This window comes from Argopecten irradians, chromosome 4, assembly GCF_041381155.1.
Source record: "Argopecten irradians isolate NY chromosome 4, Ai_NY, whole genome shotgun sequence".
In the NCBI taxonomy this organism is placed as follows: Eukaryota; Metazoa; Mollusca; class Bivalvia; order Pectinida; family Pectinidae; genus Argopecten; species Argopecten irradians.
This window is the reverse complement of record NC_091137.1, coordinates 47,562,973-47,576,397: the sequence shown is the minus strand read 5'-3', so window position 1 is coordinate 47,576,397 and position 13,425 is coordinate 47,562,973.

Here is a 13,425-nt window from a genome sequence, read left to right as displayed (position 1 = left end):
GTTTGGTGATAGAATCCTTCCTTTAACACAACTTTACTGACCTGATATCCGGAATGTGCTAATGAAATACGATTTTCCCCATTAATTGTAATAATGGTTTAAATACGTGATCTCGATAAATAATGGTTTTAAAGCTACCCAATATAAGATTGACGAATATTTGTTTTGATGTTTATTCGTTTATTATGTTGTAATTTTAAATATCAGTACACAATCACACTGAAGGGAATTCCATTACTTTTTCGATGGTGATGTGATATATTCTGAGTGTACTTTAGCATGGTCAAACATCTGTTAATTAAGCTCTCTGATGTGTAAACACATACATGTATATTAATGTGATATATTCTGAATGTACTATTAGGATAATCAAACATTTGTTAATTATATTATTATGTAAGTTTAATTATCTGTTTAATCATATAGATATTAATTCACGATACATATGGATAATTCGTTTATTGTTTATTCTGTAGGAAGTCTTGTTATTTTATTGTCTTATTGTTAATGTAGTAATGATATTCTTAGGCTATTGTTTTAACTGAAAATGAAACCGAGTTGTTTCCCTTACAACATATACATTTCGATTGTTGTGTAACTCTTCTTCTACGTAATAGCTTAACAGTACATTTTATAAAGTAAAATTATTTTGCAAACAAGTCAATTATTCAAGTGAGGTATCCTTATACAAAATGAAAAGAATTAATGAAGGTAAGTTGACTTGTGAATAAAAAGCAAAACCAATTCTAATTTAATCGGAAAGAATTTTAGATAGTCTTCCATGAAGTATTTTATAGGAAGTAGATTGAATTCAACGCAAAAATGACGTTTGTTTGGCGAACAGAGAAGTGTGTTCTCCCATTATGGCTAAAGAGGTTTTAAATTTACTTATTATGTGGGAGTGCGACTTTAAAACTAATGGCACAACATTAAGATGATATCAGACTTTAGCGTTACTACATAGCGTTGATGGTAAATGGAGTTGAACAGCATTTAATAGTACAACTGGAAACAATGAATGCACTGAATGCATTTTCTTTTATTTTTGTCGTTATGACTCCCCCCTTACGCCAGGGTATTTCACGATCCATCGAGTACACCATCAGAAATTTATATTTATTCCATTATCAATACGTGAAAAGTATTTTATTTCTTTCTAAACTTTAATAAAAGGATTGAAGTTTGTTGTTTTATCCACTATATATCAAAAAAATTTCAGTGTATTACATAAATACACATTATCTAATAAAACCAATTTTATTTGACATAAGACTTCAAACCTTGTTGAATAATAACTATATTATATATGATTATATAATTAGCTGATTTTGTTTATGAGACAATATATTTTACTCGCACAATTGGAAAGAAAAACACTCGATACAAAGAGACTGTAGAATCAAATAGAAAAAATAAGAAAATAGGATATATATTTAAAATTGATAACATTAATTACAATATTTTTGATAAACGATAGAGGTAGCCAGAAGGAAATATGTATCTGTTAAAAAATGTTGGTGTAAATGCAAAATATTTTTTGGCTGAAATATTTTAGTTGGTGTATACATGAGTAGAATAACAAAAGCTTGTTGAAGGGCAGGCGATTAGTATAATCTGGGAGGGATCTGATACCCCTACATAACAAGTAGTACATTACTGTCACGCAATGTTAAAACTGATGCGAACAATATCGTCACAAATCAGAAATATATGATTGACAATTTGAGAAACTACAAAGAGGTTAAATGGATAACAATAAAAACTATGTTTGATGAATGATATCTCTGAAATATAAGCTGAGATTTATGATTGCCCATTTGAAATATACATCTTTGTGAATACACACACCTTTTCTAGGTATAAAGCGGGTAGCATGTAATTATTTTTATTTTTGAATAATATTGGAAATATTTCTTTGTTTTAGAAATAGGTAAGGCTATCTGTGGTAACCGTGTGTGGTATCAAGCGCTAGGTCAACCGACAAATCATATGATTATTTGGCATCGGTGACAAAAAAAAATGATATATAAAGATATAATGATAACTATTTTCCAATTGAATTTTTAGCAATATTCATGGGAAATTCATTTAATAATGTTATAAGCCAGATTTCCGTCCGCTTTATTTCATGTCGATTCTGGTAAATGATGTTGCTATTTCACCGACATGTAAAGGAATTCTTAAAATATCAAAATAATCTTTGAATGGGATATAGATTTTGGTCTTAGTCATTATCAGTGGCAAATGTGTTTTTCAGAAGTTAGGAAAACAATTATGCTTCTTTCAGAGTAACAAAAATGAAAAAAAAAAAAAAACTTTTATAGATGATATTTACGCAGTTGTTACACGTTGGACCTTATCCTTTAGGGAAACTACTGAATAAATCAATAACCTGTCATATAGATATTGCTGATGTTTTGTGTAAATACTTGTCGAATGTGTATACTTATCGAATGCTACTATATAATGGGAATTCACAAGTCAACATTACTCCTTCTTATTGAATGTTACTATGTATTGGGTATTCACCAAGTAAACATTTTATCTAAAAATGAAACGTTACTATATAATGGGTATTCACATGTCAAAATTACAACTACTTATTGAATGTTACTATTTAATTGATATTCACAAGTCAAACTGTTATCTACGAATGAAACGTTACTATTTAATGGGAATTCACAAGTCAGAATTACACCTAATTATTGCATGTTACTATGTAATGGGAATTCACCAAGTCAACGTTACACATATGAAAATTATACCTACCTCAGTGTTGATTTAATTCAAAATTACGTTTCATGCATTGTTATAAGTATATATTTCATTCCTGATGTCATCAAAATGCACCAGGTGATAAATAAATCAGCCATAAGATAAATTGTCTTCCTGACACTTACATCCACAATTAACTTTCAGTTTTCCCATAAAGGAAATATTACAGGGGAAATTAGTTTTATGGACAATATATGTATGCAGGCGTTTTCGTGTTAGTTGATGAAAACGCTTTAATGTAAATTCCAATTAATTTGTAGTGGTATCATATGCCCAAATAAAGTACTTTGTTCAGTTTATTCTCTAATATTACCTGTTTTATATGCATTGATATATATTTATCAAACACGTTTCTCCATAATTAATGTATCATTGATTAATACTGCCATGAATATTATTAATTTTGCGGCAATTCTGATTTGCAATAATTTAAATGTCATTTTTAATTGAATCACACATACTTACTGTGGCTTCGTTGATATGTTGATAAACACTAAAATTCACACATAATCAACCTGTGAGTTTTCAAAAATGTATCGATCGATAACTTATACTGACAATTGTTCAGAACCATATTTAGAGTTGTAGGGAAGATTTTGCGTTTTTTAAGCAAACACTTAGCCATCATTTGATTCAGTTTTTCTTAGTTTACTTAAACCAAACGTACAAAAATACAATTCGGTGTTAGTGTTCCTCTCAGATATCAAGAGATAATGTACGATGATTATATTTTGTATTATATTAGTTTTACAAATTATTTTCAACACATTCAATTTTATATATTTAAATTTCCGTTAAATTATACGTGAACTTGATTAATGTCAGTGATACATATCACGGTTGCTGGAGAATCTCATTGGTATGTCATCGTCATAAATTAATTCAAGACTTTAAATAACAAATTATCAAACTTCAGTACGTTCCGCGATAGACTTGCGACAGTTTCTATTTATCAAAAACTTACGGAAAGAAATAATAAAAAAAATATTTTTAAATAGAGGTTTAACCCTCAATTATTTTTGAGACAAAGGAGGTGTGTCAATTTTGGGCCTCTGGTGGTCATTGCCGATAAGCATTATTCTTTGTTCATCATTTATCATAAATTTTGTCTCAATACAAACATTGAGGTATATACCTCCATAAACATGCATACTTATAATTAATTGTAGTCAATCCTGAAATATTCACCAAGTAATTAATTGGATATAACACTAGTTCTTGTTAACGGTACGAACTTTGCTCAATGAAACATGCACTATTAAACTGCTAAATCATGCTGTCCACTATCAGTATTCCCATCCTGTTTAGTTTTATAATTAACCTGACATTATTGTTTTCGATCACTTTCTTCGCATTCGAAATTCTAGAAAAAAAAAAAACATGGTCGGGGGTAAACATTTAGGGTCGGTCGGGTAACCCTAAACAGACAAATTATTTTTTGGCCTAGTTAAAAAAGCTGAATATTGTGGGATAAAATGATTTATTGATTAATTTCATTACATTACATATATCTTTAAACACTGTAAAAACTAACGAAAGTTTATTATAAACAGGCCACACGTTATTTGTTATATATGGTAAAACAGAAAGAACACTTTGAATAAATGTTTATTTTATGTATATTGGTAAGGTGTTATTTACGGAAAAAATGTTGATAGTACTAACATCAAACCTATCAAAGAATTTCTAACATTTATTCATAAATCCATGGTATTCATTTTAATATGCTTCTGTTATATGTTATAACTACAACATCATTACCTTGTGCGTCTACATATAGTATATAAAGCATAACAGGAAATTGGAACATTGTTCAGAAAATCTTGTGATATGGTATACTCTAAAATATGTAACAGAAAATATTCCATAGATTTTGCATTCTAAAAAGAATTAAGGAGGCAAACATATTCGCATCAGGCAAGAGCGCATTCACTACCAAAATAGTCCATGCTAACAACATTTGATTGTAATTACATACATCGTATGTCTTTTTTATGTTATTCATCAATATTTATGTTGAATATGTAATGCATTATGTGTAATGAATTTCATTTCCTGATATTAGATGTTTGTAATGTGTGAACATCACCATTCAATTTTGCTAAGTGAGGTGTGAGGACATACGTATTTATACAAAGAACAACACAATTGTAACCATCTTATTAATTTTTCGCTTTCATTAATCATTAAACATAATTCAGCCTGGCAAAGTAGTTACCTAATTTGTTTTACTGCCTAGATATGAAAATTAACATCTTGACTTTTAGCAGCATACAAACTATAATTTTATAATCAAATATGAAAGATTAGTGTCAACAATACTTTGGTATATATTTACCTTTTTTATAATTACTTTGTCACTTTACGATGGCCATTAATAGTAATCTAATTATCTGATACCCTGTATGCAGATAATGCATAGTGCACTGTATGACAATAGTTTCGTTAAATACTAAAAATGCCAGAAAAAAGTACATTTAAAGAAAGGCAAAAGTACATTATTGAAATGTCGCAAATTGATAGTGCACTTAATAGATTCTTGATGTTAAAATTGCCAAGAGAAATGGTATTTGGATAGTAATGTGCAATTCCGCTGACCTCTCCAATTAGTTAACTTTAATTTATTTGATGTCTTTGAGAATATCCATGAGTGATTCCAATGTCACATTGTTTTCTCTAGATTTTTTGTCCTTTGTTATAATAATGCATGCTAATGTGGTATGTGTACCTGTTACATTGTCTTCATGTGTTTTGACATTATGATAATCGTATGTCCTTTGTCAATAGATTTTTAATTTCAATCTTCGTTTAGTTTTGTCTGACATCAAATGTTTGGTTGCAAAACAACATACATATTAAATGCCAGGGGTCACTGATTGTATAATGTACACATTGATGGTACTTGGTACCAAGTTACATTTTCTACTTTTTTGTCCAAAGATGAATATCTTCATTTTCTTTATCAATGATATAGTTTCGCACTTGTTTTTCGTACACATATTTCATTTTTTAGTATTTTCTATGGTTTTAACGCATGTTGCAATTAAAAATGAATTAGCTGTTTTGATTTTTGTAGGTTTCAAAGAATTTTGATATATTTTTAACGTAAATGTCATAACTTGCATTCAAGAAAACTTAAGATGAAAATGTAAAAATGCGTGAGTGCATTATTTTCAGTGTGTTTTTTGAAGATTGGTTTCTTTTTTTCCTCATTAAATTTTAGGCATCGCTAATTCTAATTATGGTAGATTAGACATACTTTATGAAGAAAGAAATATAAAATAAAAAATATGTGGTACATGCGTTATATATTGTTTGGTGTTTATGTGTTAAGTTTTCCATAGGCAAAGTGTTTGCACATATCGGTAACCGACAGCTTCATCTACAAATAACACGATTTAATAGAACTAATGTCGACAGAATTGTTTTTTTTACATCAAAGTTAGTTTACCCCATTTAACACATACATTTAGAAAGGATATGATCTCATTTAGTTTTGACCTTTGATATATTTTTTCAAATGGAATACATGCGAATTGCACATCGTTATATTTCTCATAAGGCAACATATATCATTCAGCTTTGTGAACAAATAACGACTAATATGCTTCGAATATATGTGTGCAACGGCCTTAGAATTAGAAATAACGTGTAGCATCTACATATTCCAAATCCACTCACTGATAGTCATCCATTTCTACTATTACTATTCTGCTAATATTTTGTAAGTCGCTTGCTGAAATGTTTGAATCAATAATTCATTTATATTAATTTTCAAATTGAAAACCTTAGATTGTGAAATGAATGGATTATGATATTCGATATTTTGTTGCCATGTATATAAGTAATGACCTCTATGGACGCGTTGTACAGAAATGTTTGTTTCATTCATGCTCATGTTTCATTAATATTTCGGTTATTTCAGAAACATAGTATAATATTACTTTTAAAAGGTTTTCAACGTTTGATGAATTTTGTATATGAATACTGAATTGATTGATAAGACATTAGTGTACTACGTTTCAGAATGTACTTTTAGCATAATTGTAAGCCCGGAAACTAGATTCTATCAAGATTTAAAATCAAAGCACTGCTTTCCTGGCTTTTACTGTACGAGCTAATTAACATAATTCTGTATATACAAGTAATATATATTTCAATGTAATTCATTTTGTAATACAGGTGACTATTTTTGAAAGATTAAAAGTACTTCTCATCATTTCATTTTCGTGGTGTGATCATTTAAGTAGACACATGATACTCTCTTTCAAACCCAAATTATACAGAAATCAGATATACAATATTATATAATCTATTTCGTCAGTGAATTTGTACAAGAATTTATTCCGAATTTTAAGGGTGTGGCTCAGCATTTGACGTTAGTTTTCTAAGATTAAAAATAATAACCAAAAAGAAACAAAAAAGTGTATTTTTTTGCATAGTGCGATTTCCATTGGCTGAAAATTCATTATGTTGCAAAAAATGAAGCGAGGTCAAGATTTGGAGACGGCGGGACAGAATTGCTGCTGGATTCTTGCAGCATATTTTGACACTGAAATTCAATGAAATGTGGATTATTGTATACGAAGCTTCACGTCTATGAAACATATTTTAGATTTGTGTGCATGTCATATAAGATGGTATGAAATTCGTCTTAGAGTTTTAATGTTTGCTGGCAGAGGCTCGCAAACGGCTCGCAAATTAATAAAAAAAGAACTAACACTGGTTTCTTAAAATCTCATATATTTCTATTACATATATATGTAATATTTACACAAAATGTAACCTCAAAGCTCAAAATTGATTTTCATAATAGACCGAGACAACCAATCGATTTATATTGTTACACTTCAAATGGAAATATTCAATTATACGTCTTTATATATTATGGTCATATTTATACTTTTATTCTGCATCTTGTAATCCATTTGAATTATTGCAGATACGACATTGTAAATCAAACATTTTAAAAATTCGGGTAAAATAGAAACAGATTCCTGCGACACTTGTCGTTTAATTCTTTACCAGTATAATGCTTTAATAATAATATGTTTTATCATATTCATATGATATACATAGACTTCACACGTGTATTCTTATAAAATCTATTACAAGTATAATATTTGATTTCCATTGATTCTGCACGACAGGAAATTCATTGTAACGTCATGTTAGAATTACGTGACGTCACGATCAAAAACGTTATGAGAAAATAGTAGCCTCTTCTGGATCTTTCTAGCACATTTTGAAATTTAAAAGCTAAAATGTAGGTTGGCGAAGTAATGAAATAAAAAAGTATCTCAAACTAGTGTGTTCATTTCATATATGATTTTACGAAAATCGCCAAAGCTCGCAATAATTAAAGAATGTATGAAGCGTTTAATAAAGCATATTATAATACACACCCATATCATCCTGCGTATATTATATATGAAACTTTCACTTGCATCTTTCTTTTAGTTTTTTGTAGGGATGTTGAGTGTTATTCTGTATATGTCTACATGCGTAAAATTTATTGTGTAGGTTCATTGAATATAATGCAATTATAATATATTTCACCAATGGAAATGTATATTGCATCGTTTCACTGAATGAATCAGTTTCCTTCATGTTTTTCTCGTTCATTTCTTTTTGATTGATGGGAAATTTCAACATTTATTGTCGAGCACGTGTACCAATAAACGACCGCTGTATATCAACAACATCTACAAGCGAGGGAACGCGAACCCATTCCACAAAAAATGTGGTAAAAAACTAACAAAATACAAGACAAATGACATCTGTAGCCTAAAAAGCACAAGAAAATGACACATTTTGGAACTTTTTAATTGATGTTTATCCAAACTACTGAAAACGATATTTATATTTATTTTGATGGTATGGGAGCCAGAGTACGCAAACGTGTTCCCTGTGTAGGTTTTTGGGACGGTTCCACAGGACCGACCATTTGGTTAGCATAACCATGTGTATAACATATAAACACAGTTTTGTTACCGTGATCCTTATCATGACAGACCTAGGATACATGAGTTCAACCAATTCTACATTATTTGTAAGAAATAGGAAAAACGTCTGTTCTGGTAACCCGAGCCGGAAACTTACATAAATAAACCGGTTGGGAAGCTAGTCTGATCAATGAGATCACTCGACGGCCTGTCCATCAGCGCTCCGTATCTGGAACATTGCACATTCTACTAAAAGCATTGTATCTTGCTTTAGACCCTTGTGGTACAGTTAAACATCCGCACGTACATGTGATAGTGTCGACTCGGCCAACCGAATAACCAAGTTTACATATATTAGACGAAAGATCTTACAAATGTCACGTGTGCCTAACCGTACCTGTTTGAACACCGATTAGGACTGAGCGTGTCTGATTTCATTGGCGCCTTCGCCGAAGCGTGACCTCATTTGAAACAGTGTCATGTGATAGCAATTAAAGGCTAGCCATTGGACGAGACATACAGTTACAATCATGCAAATCAATGGATCGTTGTGGTAGATGTTTAAATCTAAGACAATATTTGCATTTTGATCTTTTTCTCAGTCTTAAAATCAGAAAAGGAAGCTGCAAACTTCTAATCAAAGAGTCGTAAACTAACAAAACAAGAACACATAAAGTGATGTAAATCACGGTTTAGTTTCATTTTCGACATTACTATGAACTCGAAAAAGAGAAAAAGGTTCATAAATGTTAAATAAATATTAAGCGTATAATTACCCTTATCACACAAAATAATGTACCAATAAATATTATTTCTATTATTTGCTTCATCTTACATATTTTTCACTTAAACGTATATAAGATGAATGAAAATAACCATTTCAGTAATAAGTACCGTTTCACTACCTGTGAGCTATGTAAAACAGAAATGTTATGTGATTTTATAGGTATACTCCATACAACAACTGACATTCAAGATGCATTATTTTTGTTATTAATATTGATATAGGTCATGTTGTAGTATTGATAATTGGCCTAAAACTAAAGGAAGCTGTTGATTATCTGAAAGGGAGAACTAAACATCATGATATTCAAAAGGAACTTAAATCCCTTTTTTTGAAATTCACCAAACATTTGTAAAAAATCAAGTGAAAAGCTTAATGGCTTTCACAAAGCATCTCCAAACTCATGGAACTCTTCATAAAATTGTAAAAATTTTAGAAATCACTCGAGCGTTTTTCTCTATCGGCAATTACATAACTGAAGACATTGCTGGGCCCAGTTTCATGAACATTCCTTAACTTTAAGGAACTCCTTAACTTAAAATTCACCATATGAAAGCATTACGGAAGTTAAGGCAAACCCTTAAAGTTAAGGAGCCTTCCTTAAAATCAGTAATGCTTTCCAATAGAGAATTTTAAGTTAAGGAATTCCTTAAAGTTAAGGAACGTTCGTGAAACTGTGCCCTGGGCAAATTTGATTTGTACACAATATTCAAATGTAGTTGAATCCATTACGCATTCATGCATGGATTACCATTGAATTTTAAAAAATGGGTAATGCATTCGTGGATCATTAACCTATATGAACTAAATCTATCGCGAAGAACATTTATATTTTACGGTATACAGTAGTAAACTGGCACTAGGCTTCTTTTGTATGTGTGTGTAGCATAACATGTCGCTACAAGTCTTTAAGTTGTTCATGGCAATTATGTTACGCAGGACTCGAGTACATGCTATTGATGTTTTGGATGAAATTATTTCACCCTGCGAGAAGTTCGATATTTTTCCAGTTAATAAAATTGATATATTCACATCTTAGCAATATATTTTTTTTTCTTTTCATTTTTTTTTGTCATTTCAAAATATTGTTCAAATCATATATACCGAATGGAATTGGGCAACTAGCAAGACATCTAGAAACTTACTACAGATAGGATATTAAACAATAACCAAAACAAACAAAAATTCGAACACAACAGTTTTCTAAAATCAGATTTCAAACATTTACTCCTAATTTTACACATCGAATGAAATTGATAGTTTTCTTTTGCAGTTTTCGACCTTTCTTGATTTCATGTGTATTAACAAGAAAATCACACATTTTAGAACTGTGGAGGTTTCTCCGAGCTACTGGAAACGATATTTGTATTTAATTTAATGGTATGGGATCAAGATTATGTAAACATGATCTCTGAAACGACTGAAATAACAGAAAGTACAACCTCATGTCAATGCAAGGCTGATTAAAATTGTGTTAAAGGTATGGTAGAACATCAGTATTGTCGCGTTTTCTCCTATCACAATCCCGAAATGTTAGAGATATCAGATTTTACAAAGTCTCTCAAGCATGTCACAAAGAGGACATTTTTCAAGTTTAATAGGAACCATCAATTAATGTTAGATGTACACGTATAAATATCATCAGTAATTCAAATTTGTGTCAAATACATTGTTTGTATAAAATCATAATAAAGAATGTTATGAAAAAAAAATATAATGAAAATAATCAATATGCGTTTTTTATCTTTGCGTTGAAATTTTCATATCAATATTCAGGATTTAGGATATGACATTTCTGACGAATTTGGTCTTAAAGAACAAAATCCTGAAAGTGTTCACATGACATTCACACTAAAACAGTATAATAAGAACACATTCCAGTTAGTTTTTGTCGAATGAATAGCGAAAGGGGGAGGAATCTGTGACATGTAAACTCCATTAGCGGGAGGAGTCACATTTCTTCAATAAAATGAACCATGAATGAATGTTATTTTTATGCGACGTAAAGTTTGAATGCTTAGATATTTATTTCACTTCGCATGAACACTTAAAACTTTAGTACTAGACACAGATAACGCTAATATAGGAATTGGAGTAGCAAAAGTAAAATTTACGTTCTTTGATTCATTGTTTATGAATATATTTTTAAAGGCGTTCGTTCCTTTTGTGGATTCCTGCCAGTTGTACTCAATTGAAGCACGAAGTCCAATTGAACGCGTTTGAATTTTTCAAAATATGGCGGAACCCATATGAAAGATACGCTTTGAATATAAAAACCTACTATTTTCACTCTTTAGAACATTACGGATAGAAACGTTAGTTTGAAAAATGTATTGGAAACATAATAAATCGATTTTCAATGAATCGGGCCTGCCTTGTTGTATCCAAGTGGGACAATTCAAGAAACGAACCATGCATGTGTACCGGGCGGTTTGACGGACACTGCGCATTCAATCAAAATATCCAGCAGAATCGTTCCGATACAACTGGTACGAACTTGCAAATGGAACACATGGATAAAGTAAGTGATAGATTTGTGTTCTGAAAACACCACATTAATTTGAAAACTGATTTTGTTTAAAGCATTTATATATCACATTTCATGACATGATTTCTGGGGTTTGAAATTGGAAATTACGCTGCATAAAGAAAACAGACAATGTAAAATGAGAGTTGAGAGGCAAACCCATGTAGAGTATTTCTCAATCCTCAATTTTGACAACTCGAGAATACTGGTAAAAATGATTATCAGAAGAAAACGGAAAATAATAATGAGAGGTCTGAAAGGAGTGTGTGTAGTTTCATTTGTTGATGAAATTATATGGTTTTAGGTGCAACAACGTCATTCGATTTACATTTCAATCAATTGCAATTCTCATATTCTACATATGTAGATGGTGATATGACGTTTGTTACAAAACGGATTAAGTTTATTAAAGTGTTAATGACACATTTTTAATCATTCTCTCATATTGATTATTCTTGATTTCATCACTTTTCAAATGACAAATTTAATTTACATATAACTTTAAACACAATTTTATAATAGTATCGAATTTCAATGGTAATAATAGCCACATGTGTTGGCAGTGAAACTATTTCAATACCTGATGGATACGATAAAAGTTTCAGTCACCGTGGAAAAAAACGTCGATTTGGATAGTTTATAAAAAAAGTTTTAATCCAAATTTTTTGTGAATGGCATGCAATGCCATTTAATAGCTTCTCTATAACGATAAATTGTGAATGCTTAGGTAATACTACGTTTTATGGCCTCAATATATAACAATAAGAATGATTTGTAATGAAAATAAAGTAAAATTATATCCTATATTGAATAAATTTACGATCATATTTTTGCATTTGGATAAAATATCATGAGTTATTGCCTATAAATCAAAATACCAGCAAGTCAATTATTGCACACTTTTACGATCTTTATCTTGAAGCAAAATGAAAAAAAGGGTGGGGGTGGAGACGGGGGATGGCGGGTGAGGAAGGGACTACGTTTCCGAAACAAAACCAAAAATTTATCAATAACAAATATAAAATTAAAACATCTGTATTCATGGTCTAAATTGAAAAAAATACCAAATAAATGCAAAATTCCTGTGAAAATCTCGCGTTATGAAAATTAGCATTTCATTTATCTATTTAATATTATCTAGGTAGTGATAAGATGTATAGTATTAACGGTAAACTAACGCATGAAGAGAAAAAGAAAAAGAAAGGAAGGTGTGTACCTTAGAGAGGAACCATCTGAATGCTATTTAACATTTTTTATTGAATTGTAGATACCAGTACTTTCTCTAAATACAAGAGCCAGAAATCCGATTGTCGATATAAAATGGCAAACTAATGCTGATGAACAGTATTATTTTGAGATTGCCATTTTTATATATTTTAAAGGCAATGGTATTC